The sequence below is a fragment of the Arachis hypogaea genome, chromosome 13, assembly GCF_003086295.3.
Source record: "Arachis hypogaea cultivar Tifrunner chromosome 13, arahy.Tifrunner.gnm2.J5K5, whole genome shotgun sequence".
In the NCBI taxonomy this organism is placed as follows: domain Eukaryota; kingdom Viridiplantae; phylum Streptophyta; class Magnoliopsida; order Fabales; family Fabaceae; genus Arachis; species Arachis hypogaea.
This window is the reverse complement of record NC_092048.1, coordinates 114072462-114085184: the sequence shown is the minus strand read 5'-3', so window position 1 is coordinate 114085184 and position 12723 is coordinate 114072462.

Below are 12723 nucleotides of genomic sequence, written 5' to 3'. Positions count from 1 at the left end.
CCATGCCATGCATGTAATAAGATTGAAATTATAATTTTAAGTTGTTTTGTTAAGATTAATTTGAATTATAATAATTTGATTAATAAAAAGGTAACATGTTATGTATTGTTTGTTTCTTCTTAATGTAGTGTTAAGTGTATTAACTCTAATAGTTATTAATTGGTTTTAGTAATCTACTTTCTTCAATAAATTAGACATATATATTCAATATGATCATAAATAACCTAGTAATACTTAGACCCACCAACAAATTTTTATATGTTATTTTATTGTGAAGTAAGGACATATCAAAATCAGCTCAAAATGAACAACAGATTATTAGAGAATTCTAATGCACAAAGTTCTCTAATAAATAATAAATAATTTAAACCCATTAAAAAATAACTCAACACTTTCCTTTGATACATGCAAAACATATACCTGAAACAATATTATATCAATGTTAGTATATAATTTTATGATCATTGACTGTATTTACTATACGTGACTCCTTCTTAAAAGTTATTCTACACACGTGTGTAGTCGGAAGATAAATTCCACTTGATTTCTCAATCAGAAAATTTGAGAAGATATAGACCTTTCTCTCGATCAGTTCATTCTCAAACATCTTTGTCAAATAGATTGAATAATAAATTTTATCACGCTATCTTTGATTCGTGCAAGGATTTACTTATTAAATAAACTTAAAATACGAACAAAATATATTTTTAAACTAGACCTAACATCACTTGAAAGAGTCATGGAAAATAATCAACTAACCTTATCATCAATGAGAATCATTTCTATGTAAGCCGTCTTGCTCTTGTCAAATTTAGATGAAACTTTCCATAATTTTATAATTCTTACCTTTATTTTTCAAACTTTTCATCATATAATCTACCATAGGTAATACTATTGATAGAATCGTAGCTAGTAGCCATTAGGTATGAAGAATAAAAAATAGAAAAAGAATTATGCCTGAATTATGAATTTTCTAAATGAATTATACACGCACACTAATTATACATGGTAATAATTAGTCAATATTTTCAAAAGAGCTACTTGCTATAATTAAGTGAAAATTATGCGATTATATTTTATTAACCTTTTTTATTAATTAAATAAAGATACTTGCTATATATATATATATATATATATATATATATATATATATATATATATATATATATATATAATCTACATTAATTATATGCCAATATTTTTAAGAAAGAGCTAAAAGAGAAAATATATAAATACATATAATTAATATTATTGCTATATAAAAATTAGATATAAAAAGATATGTTACTGTAATAGAATATTATACTATAAACAATTATATTTATAAACTAATTTTATTGAAACACTATATCTATAGAATTATCATATGTTTTCACAAAAACTAACTATTAATTAATACTATATATATATATATATATATATATATATATATATATATATATATATATATATATATATTCACAAAAATTACATAAAATTATTTTCTCAAATCTTAATACATAAAAATAAAATCGAGTTATTATCATTGTATACTATAAATATGTAATTTCACAAAAATAACTCATTTAATAATTTTTTTATTCTTTATTATTAATGTCATTGTATGTGTAATTTTCATAAATTACAGTAGTTTCTTCATTTATGTATACATATATATTAATTTTGTTAAATAACCCTAAATATTTTCTCATTTATGCAAACATATATATTAATTATACATAAAAATATTTAAATCACATATATTAATTATTTTTTTGTTATAATTATTTCTTTATATATATATATATATATATATATATATATATATATATATATATATGATTATTTTTTATTCTACAACCATGCAATAATTTTTTATTTTTTATATCCATGTATATTCCTCAATTCCCATTCATTAACAATTTTTTTTTTTTTTTAAATAGTGATGTTTTAATTTTTCTTTTCTTTCACGTATCTTCATATGTTAGCTAGAAAAACAAATTCACGTATTGTGACTCTTTTTTTTACCATGTTTTAATCTTAATTAATCAATTTTGTGTCCACACAATATAATTAAACTTTTAATCATTCTAATCTATTGATGAATTACACTTCTCTTAATAATTGCATTACTAATCTGAAATACAAAAAAATAGAAAAAAAAGTGATACATATATGCAAGAAAGAAAATAAACTTAAAGTCGAAAAAAAAAGAAATTTTATATTAAAAAATTTAAAAATAACATATCTAAGAAGAATAGTCGTAATAGATAAAGTGAGGTAATAATTTAAATTTTCTAAAACTAATTTAGTCAAATACCAATATTAGAACTAAATTACTTAAATAATATTTAATTTATTCTAGTCCTTAGACACGTATAGATTAGATTCATTCTCGTAACGACAACCAACTGAAATGACATCATAAGTTCGAACATTTAGAATTCGTGCAAATTCAGACCATCCCCTTGTTAAATAAGCTTCATCATCTGGTATCCATGCAATATAGTAAGGTATAGAATTATCACACTGAGAAACTAAACTGACCTTTATTCCCTTAAATGGCATTGCATTGATGCAAAAGAAGGCCGATAATTTCTGAAAAAAAATTCACAATATGTTATAAAATTATTTTAATTATGAAAAGTTTAAAATAAGAAAATTTGAATATATTACCAATCGTTGAAATTGCATTTTCGAGTTTGACACGAATTTACCAAAACTGAACTTAAATTGAGGGAATTCAATCTCATTATGTGCTCTACTTCGAAGATTTCTGGGCAAACATAGAAAGCATGGACGTGATGGAACTTGAACTTGGCCTACAAAGCTCCGTGGAAACAATTCCTCAATCAAAAATTGAGCTCTTCCCAAAAAAATTAACTTTACCCACATTCCATTAGGTTGGTCATAATATGTGAGTAGATCTAACTATCCTTTGGTAAAATATAGTTTATTGCCCCTTCGTTGGACGCTTATTGTAACACTCTAACTTTTAGCACGTCATGACCGTACCAAAAGTAAGGAGTTATTAACCTATTTTTCTTATTTATTATTTAATATTGAGCCTTTAACTCGACACCGTATCGCTGATTTCTTTTAAAACCGGAAGTAAATACTTCATCTTCAAAAAAAAAAAAAAACAAACAAGCATAGATTCATATACAAGACTTCTTACTTAAATAGCTTATAATGTAATATACATATAAAACATACAACTCCTATCCCTCTTATAAAAATTATAATAACAAAGACCAGGGAAGAACAATTATCTAACTAAAACAATATCATATAAATAAAACACAGTAAAACTCTTCATAATGCTCCTTCATCCGATTCCTGAAAAGGTAAAGCTGTAGGGGGTGAGAACTTCGTCCTCACAGGTTCTCAATAGGGACAGAGAATGCAGTAAGAGTAAAAAATTAAGTTACAAATAATCACTTTTCAACTTTAAATAATTACTTTTAAAACTCACTTTAAAGACTTTGATTAGTTCTCAGTAAGTTAAATCATTCAAGAAAATCCCAGTCAGCAGTGGCAACCGAAACCCACAACAAACATACAAACTAAAGCACATAAAGAGAAACAAACACAACACATGCACACACTACAAGAAAAAGGCGCATTTGTAACATAAAATATTGTTACAAAACGTCGAAATTTTGAAACAAAAGTTTTTTGTAACAAAAAAGGGTCCATTGCAGTAAGTCCCGTTACAAAAAGTTTTTGTAACAAAAAATGGACTGTTACAATTCAAAGTAATGTTTTGTAATAAATTTTTTTGCAAAAAACAAAATTTGTTACAAAAGTGGTAACACTTTTTTACTTTTAAAATACTTTTCGTAACAATTTAGATTTTTGTATCGTAATATTTTGTTACAAAATACTACTTGATTTTGTAACATTTTTTATTCTTTTAGTTACAAAATAAAAAATTTATTTTAAAATATTTAATTAAATAATTGATATATAAATTAATTTGCTAATCCCACTAAGTCAACATTTATATAATATATAATCATATAGATAATTAAAACATCTTACATGTCATTAAGATTCTTTTACAATAAAATAAGTTCTACAAATTCAACTAAACACAATTTTTTCCTAACATAAAATTGTTTCATATCGAATTTATAATGATTGACTCTTCTAACATATTTCAGTCAATATAAAATCTAGCATGTTGGTATCAATTTTGTACACCTGCAAATATAAACAATGAAAATCAAAATTAAAAAATAACATATAACACTATCTTCATCCGAGTAAAAATTAAGTTAGAACTTACAAGTTAAAATTAACTAATTCTTTAAGAATCTATTCTCAAAGTTCAAAACTAGCCAATTAAAAATGTAAATTATCAAGAATTATAAATTTAATATATAAACTTGGGCTAATTAATCACAATTCAATCACAACTTAATGAACAAAGTTATTAAATTTACATAAGTATCAACTGTCAAACAATCACTACAAAACACAATTTTCATCGGAATCACCTGATAAACAATTAGAGAGTAGCATGTTGATGATTTCTCCAGTTGAATCTGTTATATAGTATACAATCTATAACATATATTTCAATAAAACTGATTATGACACTTCACTGAAATCCTGATTAGCAGAGCCTAGTTCCATATTAGATTCATTATTAACACAATTACAGCGACAATATGAACTTGCCTTTATCACAAGCTTGTCAAGTGTAGTGTTCAAAGAAGCTTGATCCATGTTAGGTAGTGATTGTTCTCCACTTAGAATAGACAAAATTCTTAAAGCAAGTTCAGTTGTAATAAGCTCCCTTCCATGCTGCCCAAAACTCTGGAAGACAAGGAATCATCTGTCAAAAATACAGAATAACTAATGATGGAGAAAATTTACAAGAAGTATACGGAACTTTGATCTCTCATCTGCCTCTTTCTTTCGCTCCGAATAAGTAACCACGGTAATCTCAGCACCATAGCCTTTGTTCCCGGCTTTAATGGTCTCCATCTATTTAGAACCATCATATATTGGAATTAAGTTATAGCTTTATAAGTATTCTCGGATTAACTAACAGACAACAGATATATAAACAATCTAGACAGACTCACAGCGAGCATAGCCTCGGATTACCTTTCCTTGTAATCTTCCACCTCTATGCAGCTGAGGGAACAAATGTGATCATGAATATGCTAAAAATTCTTTAAGTTTAACAAAGAGTAAGTTTCAATAATAAAAAATACTTGCTTCAACTGATTGACTTTGTTTCTTTAATAGCAATTTGGAAGCCATTGATAAAATTGTTTAACCTACATTAAGCAATTATGCAAATAAGCAATATCACTAATGCAAACTAATATATTATAGAAATCCAAACTCTCAAAGTAAAGCTAGATACTCCTATTTGATATGAACCTGTGGTTTAGGAAAAAGAACAAACACGTGGTGTGCAAAAATTAGAAAGAAAAAAAATGAAGGATTAGAAGTCAAATTAAATAAAACATAAAATGAATAGAAGTCTGAAACAGAACAAACAATAGCATTGCATCACCAATTCTACCACCATTACAATATATTTAATAACCAACTCAATAGTAATCAACCAATATAATCCATCAAATCTAGCATTCACAACAAATATTTGTCAAATAATTCACAATCCACATAATCAATCAATAACACTGAATCAACAATTGCAATCATATTTCACAGTCCTAATTTAACATCCATATAATCAATTAATTACTCATGATAATTAAACCTATTTCCAGTTATTCAATAAACTTTATGGGCATTCTAAAATTATTTAAGTTAAAGCCCTTACCTCGATGTCGCAATCGCATAATTTAACCCCTTTTATTTTCATGTAGCAGCGGTGACTCCCATGCAACCGGAACTGCAGAGGCATAGTCTTCACAGCAGTGACCGGGATTGTAGCAAAACAGAGGATTCATATTGGATGGAAATTAAGAGCAATCACAACCCATAATCAAAGTAGCAGTCTCAGACTCAGACTCATCACGGCAGCTCCAGCATTAACTCTCGGCAGTAGAAGGTTGGCGGCACATTCTCTAGTGGCAATCGACAATGGCAGTAGCTTCAAAGGGGACGGAATTGCAAACCCTAATAATCAGAACGAAAACTAGAAGCAAGAACAGAACAAAAACCAAAAGCAAAACAGAATGGAAACCAAGAGCAAGAATGCTTGCCTCGGTTCATCTTCACAGTGGTGGCGAGCTCCCACGGCGGCGGCGAGGAGAACACCCACCAACGCATCCTTCGACTCCCCCCTCTCTCTTGGCCAATCGCGGATCTTCCCTTCTCTCTCCCCTCTGCGTGCGATGGCGATGGCTACGACGATAGTGACGAGCCCTAGCGACGGCAGCGATGAAGCACGACGGCGACAGCCCAGGCGACGACGATGGAGATGGCTTCGTGCAGCTCCAATGGTAACGACAGCTTTGGGCAACAACCCCATTCACGAGCTCTCCCTCTCACCCACACGACGGAAGCGGCGGCGACAGTGGCACCCTTCCCGGCGCCATCCCTTCCCTCTCTTCTCCTTCCTCTTCTTCTCTGATTCCCCCCTTTTCCCTTATGTCTTCACCCTGTTTCCCGTTTCCTTTCTTTCCCCCTTTCAGAACATAGGTTTAGGGATTTGGTAATAGATTTAGGAATATAGTAAAAGTAGGATTTTATTTGGTAATTCTAGAGTTAAAGATAAAATATATACAAGTAATATAATAATTATATAAAATATTTGAAATAGAATGATAATTTATGGTTTAAATATAATACTGTAAAAATTAATTTCAGAACACATAATTTTATTAATTTATTAATGAGTTTAAATAATTATTTTTAATTTAAATCATAAAATAAATATTTTAGTGATTTTATAAAACACAGGTTAAACCTGAAATATCTATTGCCTAAATTAAATTATATGACATTTTATTATTTTTTTATTACCAAAATTTTATTTTATTTTTTGTATAAAATAATTAATTATAAAAAAATTGTACATAATTATTAATTGTCTTAAACTTAAAGTATTTATAAAAGTGTGATCTCTCATTTTTAAATAATTTTTTAGATATATTCTCTTTTATTTATATCTATAAAATAAATAATGTCTAAAATAAAATTCAAAAGTTAAAAAATTCAAATTCATTTTGTTAATCTTAAAAATTTGATTATTAATAAAAATTATATATTAATTTTTAAAAAAAATATAAAAAAATATTTACTATTTTTAAAAATTAATGAATACAAACAGTATGTAAAAAATTTTATTTTTTGAAACAAAATAAAATTATTTTAAAAAAAATATATACACAATTTTTTTATTCTTAAAGTGTTTAATATTTTAAAAAAATTATTATAAAATATACTTATATTTTGTGAAAAATAATTAACTTGTAAATAATATTGAATTTTGTGACAAATTAATTTTTTGTTACAAAACAATTGGAGTTTTTGAAACAAAAAAATATTTTGTTACAAAATATTTCGAATTTTTGCAACTTCTTTTTTTTTGTTACAAAATATTATAATATTTTGTAACAAAACACCATCTCGTTACAAAAACTAACATAATTTGTAACAAAAAAAATCAGGTTGTTACAAAATATTATCATGTTTTGTAACAACTTGTAATGTTGTTACAAAATATTATTGTTTTGTAACAAATACTAATTATTATTACAAAAAATTATTTTTTTGTAAAAATTTTAAATTTGATACAAAATTTTTGTTACAAATGTTTCATTTTCTTGTAGTGACAATCACAGAAAAAATAAGCAAACACAATCAAAAAAATAAATGCGCAAACAATATGATACATGTCTATTCCTAGCGCAGGTAATGAGCTCATTTGTCAGTTTCGACCCGCACCCGCCGCAATCTGACTTGCAAGGCAGATAAGGCATTCCAGCAGCATAACCTCTGCAAGTTTTTGCTTCTTGCAGGCGCTAATTTTCCAGCTGAAGTATGCCGAACATGACCTCTGCAAATACTTGCAGGCGCTGATTCTCCAGCTGAAGCATGTGCCCCTTTCTCCTGGAAGCCATTTCATACACACGGGTGTCCCCGCACAATCATTCACATATAAAGCCCACGGCTTAACATTTTTCCATCGGCACCATAACCATTTACTTTCCATCACCTTCTCGTGACCTTTTAAACATTTCATAATCACACGTGCCATGTTCTCTTTTCTCTTTCTTTTTCTTAACAAACCGAATTCATATCATAACTTAAAACAAAATCTCTTCTCAAAAGATTAAATTTAAAAGATTATATTTTTCTTAATAAATAGGATTAGAAATAAGACTCTTTTTTTAATGAGGAGTGCTAGGGGGCCAGCAGATTTTGTGAGTTGTAGCCATCAATTAGCCATCAATAGTGTATTTAATGGTGTGAGATTTCATCTAACGGGGGAGAATCACTCATTTTTCTTTTGCTGGCTAAGTGCTGGCCAGATTTTAATAAATCTGCTGGCCCCTAAACTTTCTCTTTTATAATAATTCAAAATCAAACAATATTCATAAATCAGATTGGCGTTTAAATAACGCCTTAAACAAAGTCTTACAGTTTTATAAAAATTTTGGCAATATTTCTTCTAAAATTCGGACTATGCCACCCTTCCAGGGTCCCTACCCAACCATTTTCAATTTTCAAAAATCATTGATAAATTCAACAGACCATATCCATTATCAAAGCATTTATAAAACTGAAAACTAACTAGTTTCAATATCAAATTATTTTCAACTCTTCATTTGTTACCAGTAAATCAACTAACGCTTTCTCAAACTCTTTCCAACAGTTTTAAACCCAAGTCATACCTTACTTTAGAGGTATAAATCAAACATTTCAATATTAAACTATTTTCTCGATATGTGTAAATATGTAAACCTATTCTTTTTCCAACATAGAAACATTTCTCAAAATAAGCTTATAAGTCAAATTTTCAAATCAAAATCAATTTTTTGTATATCTTTATAAAAACTCGGATAGAACATCCCTTAACATTCGAATTCACCACCTTACGGGCTTCTTCATTCTCTCAACAATTCCAGAATCATTGCAATAGTACTCACTATTATCAAACAAATCTCAAATTGTCAATCAAACTAAGAAGTTAACATGACTAGAAATTCCAGCAACATTCACAGCCTCAATCCAAACACAATTCATATCTCAGTTTAACAAACAACACCAATTAAATATCATTCACAACCACAATTCAACAAATTCACATCAATTAGTAATACTAGACCCTCGTGAATTATTTGTAATTATTCAATAAGCTTTTTAGGCATTCTTAAATTAAAATATTTAATTTTAAAACAAACCCTAACCTCGATGTCTCAATAGCAGGATTTGATGCAAGAATCCTCTTTATCCCCAATTCGTGGCAACAGCAGCGATTCTAATAATATTCTTGCAGCAGAAACATTCAATAGCTCTAGACAAGTGCGGCAACGCCGAACAATGACAATAATGACTCTGAAAAACTAAATGAATTAGAAACAATTGCGGAGCAAGGTGATACAGGGCAGAAATAGAGCAATTTCTTCATAAGCTTACCAAAGCGAAAGGTAATAGAAACAATGTCTCCAATTTGGTCATAGCTTGGTGGCTGGCTGGTGATGGAGGAACGCCTCCTTCCTCCTCTGGTTCGTGATTCTAGTGACGATGAGGGACTTGGGCAGAATCAGAATCGGCAACGTCATCTTCTCCTCTCACATGCAACGGTGACGGTAGGGGCTCTGGTGGCTAGGGCTCCGATCAGAGGCAGCAGTGGTGGCAGGACACTGTGGTGGTGAAACCTTTTTCCCTTCCCTTCGTTGATTGCGTCTCCCTCTCTCACACGCCTCTAGTTCTCGCGACTGAGTCTTTCTCAGCTTCTCCTTATAAAACCCGGTCAAACCGTAATTAATTAAATAATAAATTAAATAAGAGCGAATATGGTTAAAAAATATAGTAATCAGAATTTGATAATTTAAATATGATATTTGGACTCGACTTTTCTGAGTCGGAAAACATAGTTTTCTGCGTAAAAACGCGCACTGGAGTCTTGATCGGCAGTACCGACTGAGATCTGTCTGGTACTGCAGCTGAGAAAATTAATTATAAGTAAATAAGACTAAGAAATTAGGATTTATAATTAGGACAGGTAAAAATATTTAAAATGCGATTTAGAGCGCTAATCTTAAAAATTTTGGCCCAAAATTGGGCCAACGGACTAAATCAAGTGAACCGAGCCTAAGTGGATCCAAGCCCACACTATATACAGACTCATTTCAGAACAAAACAAATCATTTTCCCCCATTTTGAGAAGGAGGTTCGGTGGTGAAGAGAGAAGAGAGAAACCCTAACTCTCTTTGATCTTCAAATCACCATAACTTGAGCTACGAAGCTCCGATTGACGAGCCGTTTGTGGCCACGCATTGCTCTTTTCCTCCTCTTCGATTATATCTAAGTTTTGTGGTGAGTATTTAACTCTCCTCTGTCCAGTTTCATTTTTATCCTTGTATTTCGAATTTGGTTTGGGTTTTGAGGAAATCTTGTGATTTTGGTTATTTAGGGGTGCTCTAGTATGAGCCACTGGTGATATTTATCACAAAATTTCGTGGGTTAAGGTAAGAAACCCTCCAAATCTTGTGATTTATCATTTTTATGAACCCTAGGTTAGTGTATATTTGTGAAATTGGTTATGTTAGTGTATTTGGTGATTTTGGTGCACAATTGGGAGGTTGGTGTGGCTTGAGGAGCTTTGGTGAGGCTTGGAGCTAAGGGTTGGTAGAGACTTCCAAGAAGAAGCTCAATTACTTTGGCTACAAGAGGTACGATTTAAGTTTCATTTAAGTACCGTGTGGTGTGATGAGAATTCCTAGGCTAGATGCCCCTAGGATTAAGTTTGGATTGTGCAAATGGTTGGTACTAATATGTATAGTTGTTATGTAATGAGAATTGATGATTGAGTTGAGAATTTGATGAATTGAATAATGAATATTGGTTTGTGGAATATGCATTTAAATTGTGAATTTGGGCTGGAGGCCGTGAATTTTAGGCCGGAGGTCGGAAAGAGGTAAGGAAGGTAAGTTGATATGTGTATTGTGTGATGATATAAGAGATTGGATGGATTTTAGATATTGAATATGTGAATAATTGGTTTGGTTATTGAATAATAAGGTTTGAGAAATTGAGGTATGGAATTTGATAGGTTTGGGTAAAATTGGGTAGAGGAGGTAGGTTTGGTTTGGTTGAGTGTAATTATGTGAATGTGGTTGGGTTGTGGTCATTTGGATGAGTGCAAATGAATTTGGCTTGTGAACATTAGAAAAATTGGTGATTTCTATTTTTGGGGTAAGAATTAATTTTTGACCAACTTTGGTGGTCCGTAACTCGGTCCACGGAGTTTGGAATTCTTCAAAATTGGAGTTTTATAAAAGTTTATTCAATGATCTTTCTAACGGTTCAGAAATGGTTGAAAAAAGAATTTTGTAGGAGAAGTTATGCGTGTTGGAAGTTTGGAGTTTGAAAATGTAATTCTGCAGCTTTTTAACTTAGTAAAATTTTTGGCAGATTGTACTCCCACGCGTACGCATGGCCGACGCGCACGTGTCACTTTCAAATTTTTCACTCCCCCACGCGTGTGCCTGGCCGACGTGTACGCATCGATGTACTGATTCAAGTGTCCAGCCAAAGTTCCGAGAGTTGTGCGGTTATTGTGCTGGTTTTGTGCGTGCGGAACAAACCGCACCCACGCGTATGCGTGGCTGACGCACAGGCGTCACTTTAATTTTCTCCCATCCACGCGTGCGCATGGGCGACGCGCACGCGTGACCCCATTTTCACCTCAAAGCTGATTTTGAGTTTTCAAGCCAAATTTCGGACTCCTAAGTCTCCATCCTCACCCTTTATTCCCTCAATACTTATAGTATGCCTAGCGATGGGAAGAGGCTAGGAGATGTGGTAACTTGTGGACAAAGTAAGGGGAGAATTAATGATGAATTATGATTAATGATGACTGTATGAGTTGCTGAGGGTGATGATGGAAGTGCGGTGTAGGCCGTGAGTCAAAGGGTTGTATTTGATAATGATTATTGGCTGGTTATGGGTTATCTCATGAGCCAGATGGCTATGTGAAATATTGATTTATGGCTAGAAATGAAAATATGGCTTTGAATGCTTGTTTTATCTTGAGCTCTCTTTCTCGGAAGTGCGACCCCAGAGAGATGGAGGAAGGTGAGGATCCCCTTCCTTGTTCTTCCTGGTATTGTAAAATCGTCCCCAGCGAGATGGTGGGAGGTTAGGATCCTCTCCTTGGTTCCTCCTGGGAATATTAGAACGTACCTCCTATGTAGATGCAAGGGTTGTAGTTGCGCCCCACTTGCTCCGGATTGGTTAGTATAGAGGCTCCCCGGATGGACACAAGGGTTGTGGTTTCGCCCTACTTGCCCCAGATTATGATGAGTGATGTATAAAATGTGCAATCATGTGATGTATAAATAACGATATGGTCATGATGAATGATTATGGAATGTTATGAATGAATGTGAAATGATTATCTGAGATACGAGTTTTCCTGGATGAAAGCAGTGACTAGCCACCACGTGCTCCAGGTTGAGACTTGATACTCTGCTGACCCTATGTCGTGTAGCCGGACACTGTGAAAGTTCCGGATGAGCTCACCCCCGTGGAAAAACACCAGTGTGGGTGTTGTATGGATAAACACCAGTGTGGGTGTTG